The sequence below is a fragment of the Lepisma saccharinum genome, chromosome 1 (assembly GCF_977018435.1).
Source record: "Lepisma saccharinum chromosome 1, izLepSacc3.1, whole genome shotgun sequence".
NCBI classification, from domain to species: domain Eukaryota; kingdom Metazoa; phylum Arthropoda; class Insecta; order Zygentoma; family Lepismatidae; genus Lepisma; species Lepisma saccharinum.
The window spans coordinates 24,509,093-24,522,257 of NC_139229.1; the positions used below are offsets into that span (position 1 = coordinate 24,509,093).

At 38.2% G+C, this 13,165-nt stretch overlaps 1 protein-coding gene across 3 annotated transcripts in view; it reads left to right on the forward strand.

Annotated features, from left to right (window-relative positions):
• The first annotated feature begins 10,492 nt into the window (after positions 1–10,492).
• LOC145993829 (inositol hexakisphosphate kinase 1-like) overlaps positions 10,493–13,165 on the forward strand; it is a 29,628-nt gene continuing 26,955 nt past the window's right edge. Inside the window, exon 1 of one of the 3 annotated variants that reach the window (XM_083129684.1) lies at positions 10,493–10,674. The gene's annotated coding sequence lies outside the window, so the exon portion shown is untranslated. The remainder of the gene's footprint in view (positions 10,675–13,165) is intronic. The other 2 variants (XM_083129668.1, XM_083129675.1) reach the window with 2 other exon arrangements.

Consider the following 13,165-nt stretch of genomic DNA (forward strand, 5'->3'; position numbering starts at 1 on the left):
TAGGGTTACAGAAATAGGACTTCGGATCCTATTTCAGTCGTCCAAAAATGTTTTTCTCTCGTTTCAGGTATGGTTCAAATATATTTCTTTCTTCCTTTTTTTTAATTTCTTTACTACAGAAAGGATGTTTAAGATGTGATGATGAACTGATGATGATTCGAATTGAGAATGGGCAGTAAAAACGTAGTCGAAAGAAGGTGAAGTTGCAAAAGAAAGCCGTTAAGACCTAAAAAAAAGACTAAAAAAGGACCAGTGAGCCAAAAATCGCCGAAAAAGGCAAGAAAGAACAAATAAAACCCACCTTTTTCTGGCCTACAATGACCCAAAATGAACATATATTATGTTGGGCCTCGTCTTCGGACACTAGGAAAGAAAAGGATTCTTCCTCAACTTCCGAGCCCTACTTATAATTATAAATACAAAAAAAAAACCTTTCTTAATATTTTTTTTGACTCCTCGTTTTAACGGTACGAGCCTTCGAAAACTGAATATTATCCTGCTTATATATGCAAACCAAACAGCAGATTCAGAATTACCTGAAATGAACTGGCGTTGTAATTATTATACACAAAATTCACGATTTATCTGAGGAAGTTGCATGTTCCATGTTTGACTCTCGACCTGCGCATGACTGTTCCCTTGTGAGTGACATTTCATTGAACTGGAAATTGTTACATGGGAGGATGTCTGCTCGAGACTTTGGGGACACCTAGGGGGATGCTTCTATTGTTAATGTTAGTGTTGCTCACGAGACGAAACATTTTCAGTCTCGTCTGATAAAAGAAGATGGGACAAGAACTAGTGAATGTTTTCGAAATGAGATGGAACAGAAGAAAAATTTCGTCTCGTATCGTAGCAGGTTGGGTGTTGGGTGATACTTAGATTGTGCTTGTTGGTGGTGGTGGTAGTGTGTGTGTGTGTGGGGGGGAGGGTTCCTCCTGCACCCCGACTTCGAATACTGCTTGTAGTCATTCATCTTCATTGTAGCGATTAGCCAAAAGTGGGAAGAAATGTGATGTTAGAGAAGATACATACTAAATTAACCATGCCGTCTCATCGTTGCGGTTAAACAAAGTGACGGAAAAGCGACGTAAAAGTAGGCTAAATACAAAATTTTGCAATATAGCTATATATTATCTGAAGAAAACTGTCATTTACTGAAGGAAATTTAAAAACTCCCCGTACCTTATTATACCGTATCACCTCTTATATTGCAGAAATCGGCGTGTAAACCAGAGTGTTCTAAACGTATTATCTTAAAATTTGCGAAGAAAATATTATGACGAAAATAATTGTAATTCCAGAAAAGGCATTCCTATAACATTAAGTTCTTGCCAGTCAGAACCAACCTATGTATTCGCAATGAACATGGCTGTTCACGTGTTGAGCCATTCACTGCTACAAGTTTTACTTTGTCACCCTAATGGGAAAACCCTCTGCCGAGTGGCTGAATTATAGTAATTTTTTTTTGTGATTTGATTTGCTTTATTTTACTTCGCTTTTTGTGCCACTTTTGGCTAATTTGCGAAGATGGGGATGAGTGATGATATGATGAAAGGACACTCACAAATATCCATGCCCAGGCCAGGATTCGAACCTGGGACCCCTGGCGGCGTAGCGCAATGTGCTAACCACTCCGCCACAGGGGCCGGATTATAGTAAATACTGCTAGGGCATAATTCATCTCCAAGAAATGGAGCACAGATTTTTGCACTGGAAGTTACAACATACTTGTATTACACAGTAACAAGTGACGTTGCTGTCGCTTCCGCGGCTCATGCTACAGCACAGAGAATTAACTTGGCAGTGACGTCATCTCCCACCTTCGCCTCTCCTTCCAAAAGCGAAGGTTCATTCGCTAGAGCGGACGACAAAGTGACGTGCAAACCAATCGAAATCATTCCGAGAGGGATGATGCAGGCATGCAAACCCTCACACTGCTACATTAGTCTTTCGAAACAAACCGCAGCTACGAGTGAGTGATTGCAGGCTATTTTGTTTCTTTGTTAGTGAGGTTTTTTTTGCTGGTTTTGTCATTGTTGTATAAATGAGCAGTGGCGTGAAGAAAGGTAAGCCCTTGCACAGCGATGCAAGAGAAATAGTTTTCAATGTGTATAAGTACTTTGATTGCGATGAAAACACAACCACAGCTGTTCACAGAACGTCTGTGACGACACGTGTTAGCGAAAGATCTGTGTAGAGAATTTTGAATGACAAAGACAAAAGTATTGCGAGTGCGAGCGGGAAACCTTTTTCAACGCCGGGCAAAAACCAACCGAACGCCCAGCAACGTGTTACAAATCTGGATTCTTTTGATGAAGCAGTCGTGCGCCGAACAATCCATGATTTATACACCAAAGGCGTTGTTGTCACCGTACATAAACTGATGAAGGAACTGCAATAAAATATTAATTTTAAGGGTTCGCGTTGGTCGTTGCGTATGATCATAAGAAAATTAGGGTTCAGATTTAAAAAGCACAGCGTAAGCAGCAGGAAGCTACTCCTTGAACCAGGGGCGGCACCAGAAATTTTTCACCGGGTGGGCAGAAGCTGTATATTGATAGATTAGGGTGGGCAGGTATAAATGTAAGGCCATATATATGTATGACATATATGTATGTATATATATGTATCCCCTCCTCTCTTACACTCCCGATTTCCCTACACTTCTTTTCCTTTTACCTTTTCATCTTTTCCTTTTTACTCTTTAATGCCTTCTTATATCTTTATTTCTTAACTTGTTATCTCTTTCTCCCTTTCACTTTCTCTCGTTACATTCTTCAAATATTTCTCTTAACTGGCACACACACACACACACACACACACGTGTGTGTGTTTGGTGTCTTTCCTCTTTCTTTTCTAATCTATTCTCGCATCTTATTCCACTTCTTTGTCTCCGATGGACACAATTATTTCAAGGAAGTATTTGTGTCTGCGCAGCCATACGTTCCAATCACATTCTTTCCTTCATGTCAATGTAGTGAAATAAATGTGAATCGGTTGCATCACATTTTGTCCTCAAGTGTAAAAAATACAAGGCACATAATCAATTTTATATATCCGGCGACAGTGATAGAACGTGTGATGGTAGACCAGGGGCGATTCCTCCATGTAGGAAGTGAGGAACTTCCTACAGGTCATTTATTCTTGCTTCCAGTTCTCTACTTTTAAGAGTTTAATAATAATGCGCGTTATAAAATTATGAGCGCAATGTATGTACAATTGACTGGGTTAGCTACTGTTAAGAGTCGAATGGTGCCGCTCCTTCCAGCCGAAAGACGATGGACGCACAGGCTTGGCTGCCGCTCGCTGAGGAACATCGGTGGTCATCCTACAGACAGATGGGAGACGAGTGGAAAAGGGGCAGGGGGAAAGGTTGCTGTTTTTAAAGATACAGGGAGGAAGCACCGAGGGGTTCCTCAATCAGTGGTGCCAAACCCATCAAAATGGTACTAAACGTAGCAACAGTTTGATTTTCGTTGGCCCCTAGCATCCTGCTTTTGGCATAATGGCCAAGTCTAGCATAATTTGCAAACGCGAGTCCCTGGGAGAGGGAAATCGAATTCAAAGGAATAAGTTTTCAGGATGTAGAAATAAAATTACGTCCAAGTCTCATTTATACTACAGCAGCGGACTTCTTTCAAATAAAAGGGAGTATGCATACACAGCGACACGCTTGTTTTTACAACCATGCGACGATCCATCTTCTATCTTTTTTTTATCCTGTCGATTAGGAGATTTTACTGCAGTAAATCGATAGAAGGTTGGGGGTAAACAAACACTTTTCTCAAACAGTTTCAACTTCTATGCTGAACCCATTTCGTTTGTTGAGACATTCTACACAATTTTATGTAGTGAATCATAAGTAACGCAAGTTCAAAACTCGAAAAGTATATGCATAATGAAACTTAAAACTGTAGTTATCCGAAAAAAGTAATTAATAATAAATCCTAGCACAATTTAGAAGCATTTAGCATAATTTCAGAGTTTAAGCAGCACTTTTTATTATCCTCAATCCACACGACAGGGAGAGGGGACAAAATAGAAATTCTTGCAAAACCTGAAATATCGTCAATACTATTTTTGTTGGTTTTTATAGGTTCACATTAAAAAAATTCATAGTTCAAGGAGGCAAGGGTCCTTTGCCCTACCTTGTGCGTGGGCCTGCAGGTAACATTCTAAATGCAATGGATAGTACGAGCGATTTGTGCAACTGTAATTGAACTCACTTTTCAAACCTTCCTCAGTTTACCATAACTTCTTCTTACTCTTCAAAAAAGCCACGGGTCGCCACTGTGGTAGACAATGGTGAAGAAATAAATTACTTTCAATAATTCTGTAGCTTCTTCCAAACCCACATAACTGTTACAACAAAATTTATACACCTCCTATTGTAGTGATTATTGTGATTACTTGTTATTAGTATTTATTAGTAGGACGAATACAAAATTGTTGTTTGTATACCACGTAGATATTTGAAGATGACATGTATGCAAAAATTGTAATGAAATAAACAAAGACACTTCTGGAATTTCAATGTAGACCTAATTAAAAAGTCGAATTAATTTATTGTGTTGCTGGAGGAAGCAACACTTAGATGAGGTTTTTATTTGTTTATTTAGAGATTATTTTAACCATGCGCAGGCCGGGCATATATGTGGAGGCCCGGAGCTTCCAAGAGCAAGACCCCACCCCAATCCCCTCCACAGTTTCCGTTATAACTTTTCGCTAATCTACATAAAGTGGTTAGTTATACGTATTTCTACATTTTTCATCACATCCGAAGTACCTCATTTCTTTCCTTATGCAATACTTTTCCAAGCAGTTTTCCGCAGTGAAGGCCCAGAGCTGCAGCCCTCAAGGTCACCCTAAATCCTGATCTCATCCTGACCATACCCTGCATAATTTTGCACCTCCTAAGTCTACTAGCTGCTTCTAATCATAGAAGTATTCAATTGATGACAGTTTATTTTGTTTCAAGTTCTCCAGTAATTCTTTTTTGGTTTCTAATGACAAAGTTAAGATAGCTTTTTATGGGATGATGATACGTGAACATTTCTAGTATAGATAATATTCATGAGTAAAATATACATGTAATGAATACCAGAATACAATTATTTATTGAAACATTCACATATCCCCAAGTATATTTACTTAGACAATTTGATTGGGTGGGCAATCGGGTGGGCACAGGATTTTTTGGGTGGGCGCTTGCCCACCCGTGCCCACCCCTGTCGCCGTCCCTGCCTTGAACGAAACAGGATCATAGCGTTGCGGCGACCATTTTTGCGTGAAGTTAAAGAACTGGGAAGAGAGCAACCCCACTGGTCTTTCATTTACATGGATGAAAGTTTCGTGAACACACACCACACTGTCCCCAATGCTTGGCTGGATTCCAAAGATTCGGAGAGGGGGGGGGTGGTTTAAAAGTGCCAACATGAAAGTGTCCCACGTTTATTATTGTGCATGCCGGTGGTGAAAGTGGATTTGTGGAGGGGTCTAAGTTAGTGTTCCTTTCAAATACAAATTCTGAGGACTATAATGGGGAGATGAACACTAACAATTTTATGTTATGGTTCAAAGAACAACTTTCCCAATCGGTCCCAAACTCTGTTATTGTGTGTGACAATGCTCCGTACCACAACAAGTTAATGGAAAAAATCCCAACATCAAACAGCAGGAAGGATGAAATGAAGTCGTGGCTGTCATCTCACAATATTCCGCATGCAGAAGGTTTGGTGAAAGCAGAATTATATGAAATAATTAAAAAAAAAAAAACATAAAATAAACATCTAGCAGTGCTAACATTAAAGTGAAAATTGGTAGTTTGCACCGCGATCTTTACTCCTCGTACTCTTACTCGTGCCAAAATTTCTTTCATAGTAGTTGGCAACACTGATTTAGCAGGGAGTGACGTCACTGCCAGGTTATTCCTTCCCGTTGATGAGACGAGCAGAAGCCCTGCCTGCACGCATTTCAAACAAAGTGATGACGTCAGAGGACCTCGTGTCTGTGGAGAGGACGTTTTGAAATCCGTGACGTAGGAGGTGAATTTCAGCGGTGTTTGAAGACGTGTTTCTCGAGAACCAACACAAGTATCGCCCAAATATTTTGCTCATCTCATGTTTGTGTCATTATCTGTAAAATGAATGGATTTAAAACGTTTTTCATGTCAAAGTGGAAATGTCCATTGTCATATCACCTCGTTATTTTCAGTGATCAGAACGCTACATTTTAAAAGTAGCTTCGCTACAGCTACAGCTACTCTTCCAAAATGTAGCTTCGCTACAGCTACAGCTACATTTACCAAAAAGTAGCTCGCTACGCTACTCCTTTTCGCTACTCGCTACTTCGCTACTTTTTGCGCTACTTCTGCATAAAAAAATGAAAACAACCATATGGGTATTTAAAAAATCCCCTACTACTGTTAAATAGATTCTGTTCTTAATTATCATGATTCCAGTCATTCCATAATTTTGATAGCAGAGTTACTTCAGTTACTTATTTTTACTATAGTTTTTGAGAATACCATACCTATGCAAGTGCCATATCAATTCAAATTTGATATGTGAATATTCAAATTAGGATGTTACGCAAATTAATTATTACAACTATACACAAATAAAATTTGGTAGGATTAAATATTTATGTTCACATCAACATATTTTTCTTGAGAATAAATATTTCATTTTTTATAGACTCATATGAAGTCAGCATTTTGAATGAAAAGTACCTGGAGCCCTTTGACTACAAAAGGGCCCCAGGTTCGATACCCAACGGAGGCACATAGTGGTTAGGATCCAGTCTCGATCAGCTTATCTATGCATAAAATGGACTAAAAACAAAAACTAGGAAAGACGCCAAGTTAGGAGGATGAGATTCTCCTGCTCCTCCATGTAGGTGGTAGAGCAGCCCAAGGCTGAATCTCGCTCTGTAGTAAATAAAAAGACTTTTCAATTCAATTCAATTCAATTCCCCACTCTGCTCATCATTCATCATTCTTCCTCGTTCTCACAATTAGCCGAAAGTGGCAGAAAGCGACTACAGATAATATAATATTTAAATAAACCATTCATTCTCATTGTCATGATTGAGAGAAGTGGAAGAATAGATGAGAAGGTAAACAGAAGAGGACAAATGGGTGGTGGACTATATCAAAGCGTTCGAAGATTAATATGGAACAGGGATGTACCTATGAAACACATACTATGTGCCAATAATTACGTAAGGAGCAGACTTTGACAATGACAGAGAGAGATAAAAGAAAGATGCAGGCAATGGAGATTAAATTTTTGAGGAAGACTAGAAGGGATAGAATAAGAAATGAGGAGATCCGACAGACAGTGGGTGTAGTGAAGCTTCAGGACAGAGTAGATCAGGCACAGATGAGATGGTTCGGACACATGAAGATGATTGATGCAGAAAGACTACCAGTATGAGCTTACAATGCACAAGGAGTGGGAATAAGGCGAAAGAGGAGAACAAGATGTCGGTGGAAAGAGCAGATAGCAGAGAGTGTTAGGAGAAGAGGGCAAGATTGGAACACCGTGGAAAGAGAGGAATGGTGGAAGACCAGGAAAAAATGGAGAGGCTTGACTTCTATGGCGACCCAGCCAGAGGCAGGAAACAGCAAAGGATGATAATGATGATGTCATGATTAGCAAAAGTTACAGAAAAGGGACACAAAAGAAGGAGAAATACATAAATTTGAAAACTATGTATATTAACTAAAGAAAATTGTCGTTTCTGCAGGAAAGTCAATAAATCGTACATACTTTCTGCAATATGATAAAATTATTGAGGAAACTGTTGTGTAAACCTGAGTGTTCCAAACGTATTGTAATTTTAAAATTTGTGAACAAATACTATCGCGAAAATAATTGTAATTCCAGAAACTCTATCGTTCTTGTAACAATAATTTCTTGCTGGCGAGATCCTATATACTGACGATGATCAATGCTGTTAACGTACTGAGCCATTTATTGCTTGTCAGTGCAGTGGAAAATCCATCGCTCGTTTTTGCACTACAAGTTGCGTCTTACACAGCAATTAATGACATTTTGGTGTCTCTTACACCATGAATATCCACAGGATTTGTTCAGGGGGTGACGCAAACGAGGCACTTTTTTCCAGTGGTGCAGCTAGCGAGGCATGTTTCTCCCCAAAATAGCGATGGATCTAAAAAAACGTAGCTGTTAGCAGGAATATATTCATATATGTCAGTTAGTTATCTGGATATCTGAATTATTCAGATACTAATTAAATAAATTAAGCAGATATCTTTAATCTACAATGTAGATAATCTGTATCTCCATGTAATAGACTGTCTTTATGAACCTCCTGCAAAATTAAGGGTTATTGTCGATTTTTTTCCTGACGCTGTTGCCACATTCAAAATTCACCTCAAAATGCTGAGGAAAAATGTAGCTGTAGCGAAACAGCAAAATTTTCGCTACAACTACAGGAATTTTGTAGCTTCGCTACCGCTACAACTACAATTTTCAAAATGTAGCGTCACTACAGCTACAGCTACAAATTTTGTAGCTAGCTACAGTAGCGACGCTACAAGTAGCTCGCTACTTCTGACCACTGGTTATTTTGAAACTCTTTTTAGTAAAAATGTTAACAATACTCATAATTATATACTTAGTAGCCTATATAGTAATAAGTCATATGCTTTGCTGTCTCCGTTCATACCCCCCCCCCAAAGTTGATCGTTTAGCGGTCTCAGCCCCCCAAATTTGATGATCTAGAACATTTCAAATGTGTATTTAAAGTTAAGTTCATGTTGCACAATTCAGAGTAAACTTTACAAGAGAAGCAAAATAATTAAATTAGATCCTCTTAAGCAAAATTATTTGAGGGCTCTGCCTCCACATCATTAACATTGGGAGTGCTCGAGCCCCCCCAAGCCTCATGGAGTCGGCGCCTATGCATACAGCCAATACAACCAAACAGGCCGTGATACAACTCATTTATGACGTCTTTGAAGTGAAGGGATGAAAAGGGAAATTTTATCAAAAGATAAGAATTTAATGAGTCTATAAGCCATCCAGTGGCCATAGGTCATCAAGGTCGTATTAAAAAAAAATCAAAGGATGTTTATGATTCTTATGGTCCATGGACGTCCGCAGAAATTTTTCCAGGGAAGGGCAAAGAAGGTATCAAGGCACATTTTCCCCCAAAATAGTGTTGTTCCCTAAAAAAAACATTGCTTAAATTTGAATTTATGGTGTTCATGCAATTAACACATATTATTGTCCATAAAATTAAATTGTAGGTATGAAATACATAATTTTTGGTTAACTTTCATTTGCCCCTCTTCCGGACGCCCATGCTTATGACCAAGGGCGCCGACTTTCCAAAATTTTTGTGGGTGCATGCATATCAATGGCGGTTAGATATGTAATTATTAAGTATTGTATACTTTAAACAACTTACATGCACAATGATTGCAAGAGGAAATTATATTATCAACACGTTACTAAAAGAAAATACCACATTCATACAAATTAAAATGAAAAAAAAAATCGTCATAAATGCAAATAATTTTAATTGTATTGCAGAAAGAACTATGCAAAGATTTTGTTGTGAACAGAAACTACAAAATGACTAACTTTATGTACCAAATAATAATAATAATAATCATGACATGTTAACTTTCAATATAAAACACACTCCTTCTTACGTCTTTTGCACTTATGAATTTGTTTGCAATTTTGGTAATGTCAATATTTTTAGTCATTTCTTTATGAACATGCAAAATTGCCAAATCATTCAATCTTTCTTGGATCATTGTTGACCTCAAAAACGTTTTCAATCGTCTAAGTTCTGAAAATGACCGCTCAGAGGTACAAGAAGTAACAGGTATAGTTAAAATCACCCGTACAAACTTGACAAATTCTGTGAGCATTTCACGCATCGGACCACTGTTTTCTCTACTTAAAATATTTGTAATGTCTGACAAGTTGGCCACTTTTTCTTTGTTTCGTTCTGCACACATCTAGAAACATGTCCCTGTGCAATGTTAGTTTGTCTTTATCAAAGTCTGTCCCATAGAACTGCAGAATTCAATCAGCACCAATTTGACCGATAGCAAAAGCTTCAAATTGTGAAATAAATTCCAAAACCTTTGTTTGAAATCTACGATTTAGCGAATCCACAGCCACATCAATTATTTCAAAACATATTTGTCTGTTGCCTTTGCACAAACACATTTGAAACAATTATGTTTTAGAGGTTAGAAATTTTGACTTCCATCTCAATGTTTTAATTGCTTATTATTTTTTGATAATTGCAAGTGAGAAATATTTTTTTTTGTTTTTATGAAACTAAAAATCTTGTGGGTGCGGCGCAACCACAAGATTATTTATGTGGGTGCTCGAGCCCCGGAGCACCCACGTAGTCGGCGCGCATGCTTATGACCCCTCCTCTCAACTTCCGACTGGAGCGAGTGTTCTTGGACCGAGGGAATTCTGCGCATGAAGGGGGAATTTTAGTCATGTGGAAGGGAAATTCATCACCCAGGGTAAGAGAAGCAGAAAGCTCAAGAAAAAGCGCACGAAGTTGCCGAAGCAAGTGACAATGACAGGTGCATGAAATTCACTGCAATTCGTGTAGGAAGAATATGCTACTTATAGAAATCTTTGGAAGGTAATTGCGTACTTGTGATAGGTAAGATCTTGTATCAAGGATTAACGATTATCTGAATATATAACTCGTTTATCAATATGTTTATTCATCATCAAGCATTACATTAATGCAATAGATGTCATCAGTACAAATATAAAACATAATACAGAAATATCATAAACATACAAATATAAAACATAATGCAACGATAGCATAAGCATACATACATAAATATACAGGGTGTGAATGGAGAAGATTACAACTCATGATTTTCGACGCATTTTTCCCAATTTTTGTAACATTCAAATTTATATGTATTACATGTATGAAGAATTGTATACATTTAATTCATATTTTGGTGCAGAATGAATTCATCTATTGAGTAGAAAACCTTATCTGTTAGCCAGTATTGTAGTACCCTTCTAATTTTTTCCAAGGGGTGCATAGTGAGCTCTCTCTGGCAGCAGGTTGAACAGTTATTTTATGTTGTTTAAAAATAGGTTTGCATGAAACAGATTGGCCGAATATTTCGGAGCGAATTTACAATATAGAGAAAGTCTCCAATTTTGTTAATTTTCAGTATACTAACTAATTTTTATCTCCTAATCACGAATCTGTTGAAAAAAACCGGGGGTCACGTCTGAAAATTTGAAAAAAAGCCGATTGAATTTTTTTTATATATAGGTGTATATGCGTAGTTTTACGAACAAAAATATAATCTCCCGTCATTGTGTCCAACCACACCGTTGTTTTACAAGAAAGTGGTTTATGATGTTCAATTCTAGTACGATTCCTATTTTTTCGATGAATTTAGGGGTGAAATGAGTGCTAATGGAACCTAACCTCGTGTGAATGGTTCGTGGGGCTACCCGTGGATGGTTTTTGGGGGTAACGTCAATGGTTTGTGGGGCTACCTGTGGATGGTTTTTGGCGCTAACGAACAATTTTTCGGTAACAGTAGTATAAGTCGGAGACGGATTTCTTAAAATTTACAGGAAAGAAGACAAGAAAGTGCTTACGGAATTGCGTTCTTGAGGACTTTCTGAAGCCGGAGATATTGTTTTTTAGAATCGTGCTACGTATTTTGCCTGTAAATAAGGTATTTTTCGTCAATCATGCATCTCTGTTGTGCGATAGCTCGTGCCGCCATTACCGTCAACTACGTGAATCAAATGTTCCGTGCGTTCGGTTATGTAACCCCCTCACAGTGTAGCAACCACGCGGAAGTTTGACAAGATGACATGTGAGCGGTTTTTTTTTCCAATAAAAGGTAAGACTCTAGTTTACGTCCTTTTCCTAAGAAATACGTGTCATATATCGTTGGAAAGCTTATTTTATAAGGAATTCAACAACGTAAATCCCAAAGCGAGCAAAAATTTCCTGAAGGAGTAAATCGAGAAAAACCGATGTTGTCTGGATATGCGCAATTGAACGTACTGAGGTATTTTTTAGATGATGAAGCACATATTTAGGGGTGAAATGAGTGCTAATGGAACCTAACCTAACAGGCCTAACCTAACCTCGTAGGCATACCTCGACCCCGTGAATGGATAGTGTGGTTATCGTGAACAGAAAGTGTAAAAAGAAAAAGGTACTTACCCGAAGAGATGCCGGGTGCCGCACCACATCGCGCACCGCGAACGCAAAGAAGCAATCACCATACAGATAAGGACGTAAAGTAGAGTCTAGCCTCAATTTTCGCTTAAAAACCTTTTGTGAATAGTTTGTGCGGCATTTATCGGTTCATAAGTTTGGAAACACTGCACATCAGCTGACGATACTGCATATCAGCTGACGATAGACAACGTGAGTCAAAATTTGCCCGCCGAATTAGCAACGACCAATAAATGATTATAATGTTAAAAGTAACGTGTTTTCATGGAAAAAAAGTTATGGCCAGCTTGAAAAACCTTCCGCTATGCATATGAGGTAAGTAGCAATGATTTTTATTTGAAAACAACCGAGTTTAATGTGTCTCCGGCTTATACTACTGTTACCCAATTTTTCATCAAAATGTACAATTTCGAGATGTGACCCCCAGTTTTTTACAACAGATTCGTGATTAGGAGGCCAAAATTAGTTAGTATACCGAAAATTAACGAAATTGGAGACTTTCTCTATATTGTAAATTCTTACCAATATTTCTTACTGCGGTAACAGTTCGTTGTATCGGAGACTCATTTCTTCATTTTTACAGAAGAAACTACTTACGGAAATGAGTATGTCGAAGGTTTACAACGTTCATCAAGGTATTTTCTTTCATCGTGGAATAATTTGACTGGGAAATCATGTATTTTTCAAGAGAAATATTTCACCGACGCACAATTGCCATTGCTTTCGCTACGTGAACTGCATGATTCGTACATTTGATGACGTAAGTCCCTGTCAGTGTTTCCAACCCCTTTTTTTTCACTATGCTTGCCTAACGTAACCAAACCTAACTTTATTGTAAATGGTTTTGTGTGGCTATCAGTCAGCTACCGTGCACAATGATTCGTGGGGCTATCCGTGAATGGTTTGTGAGGCTATCCGT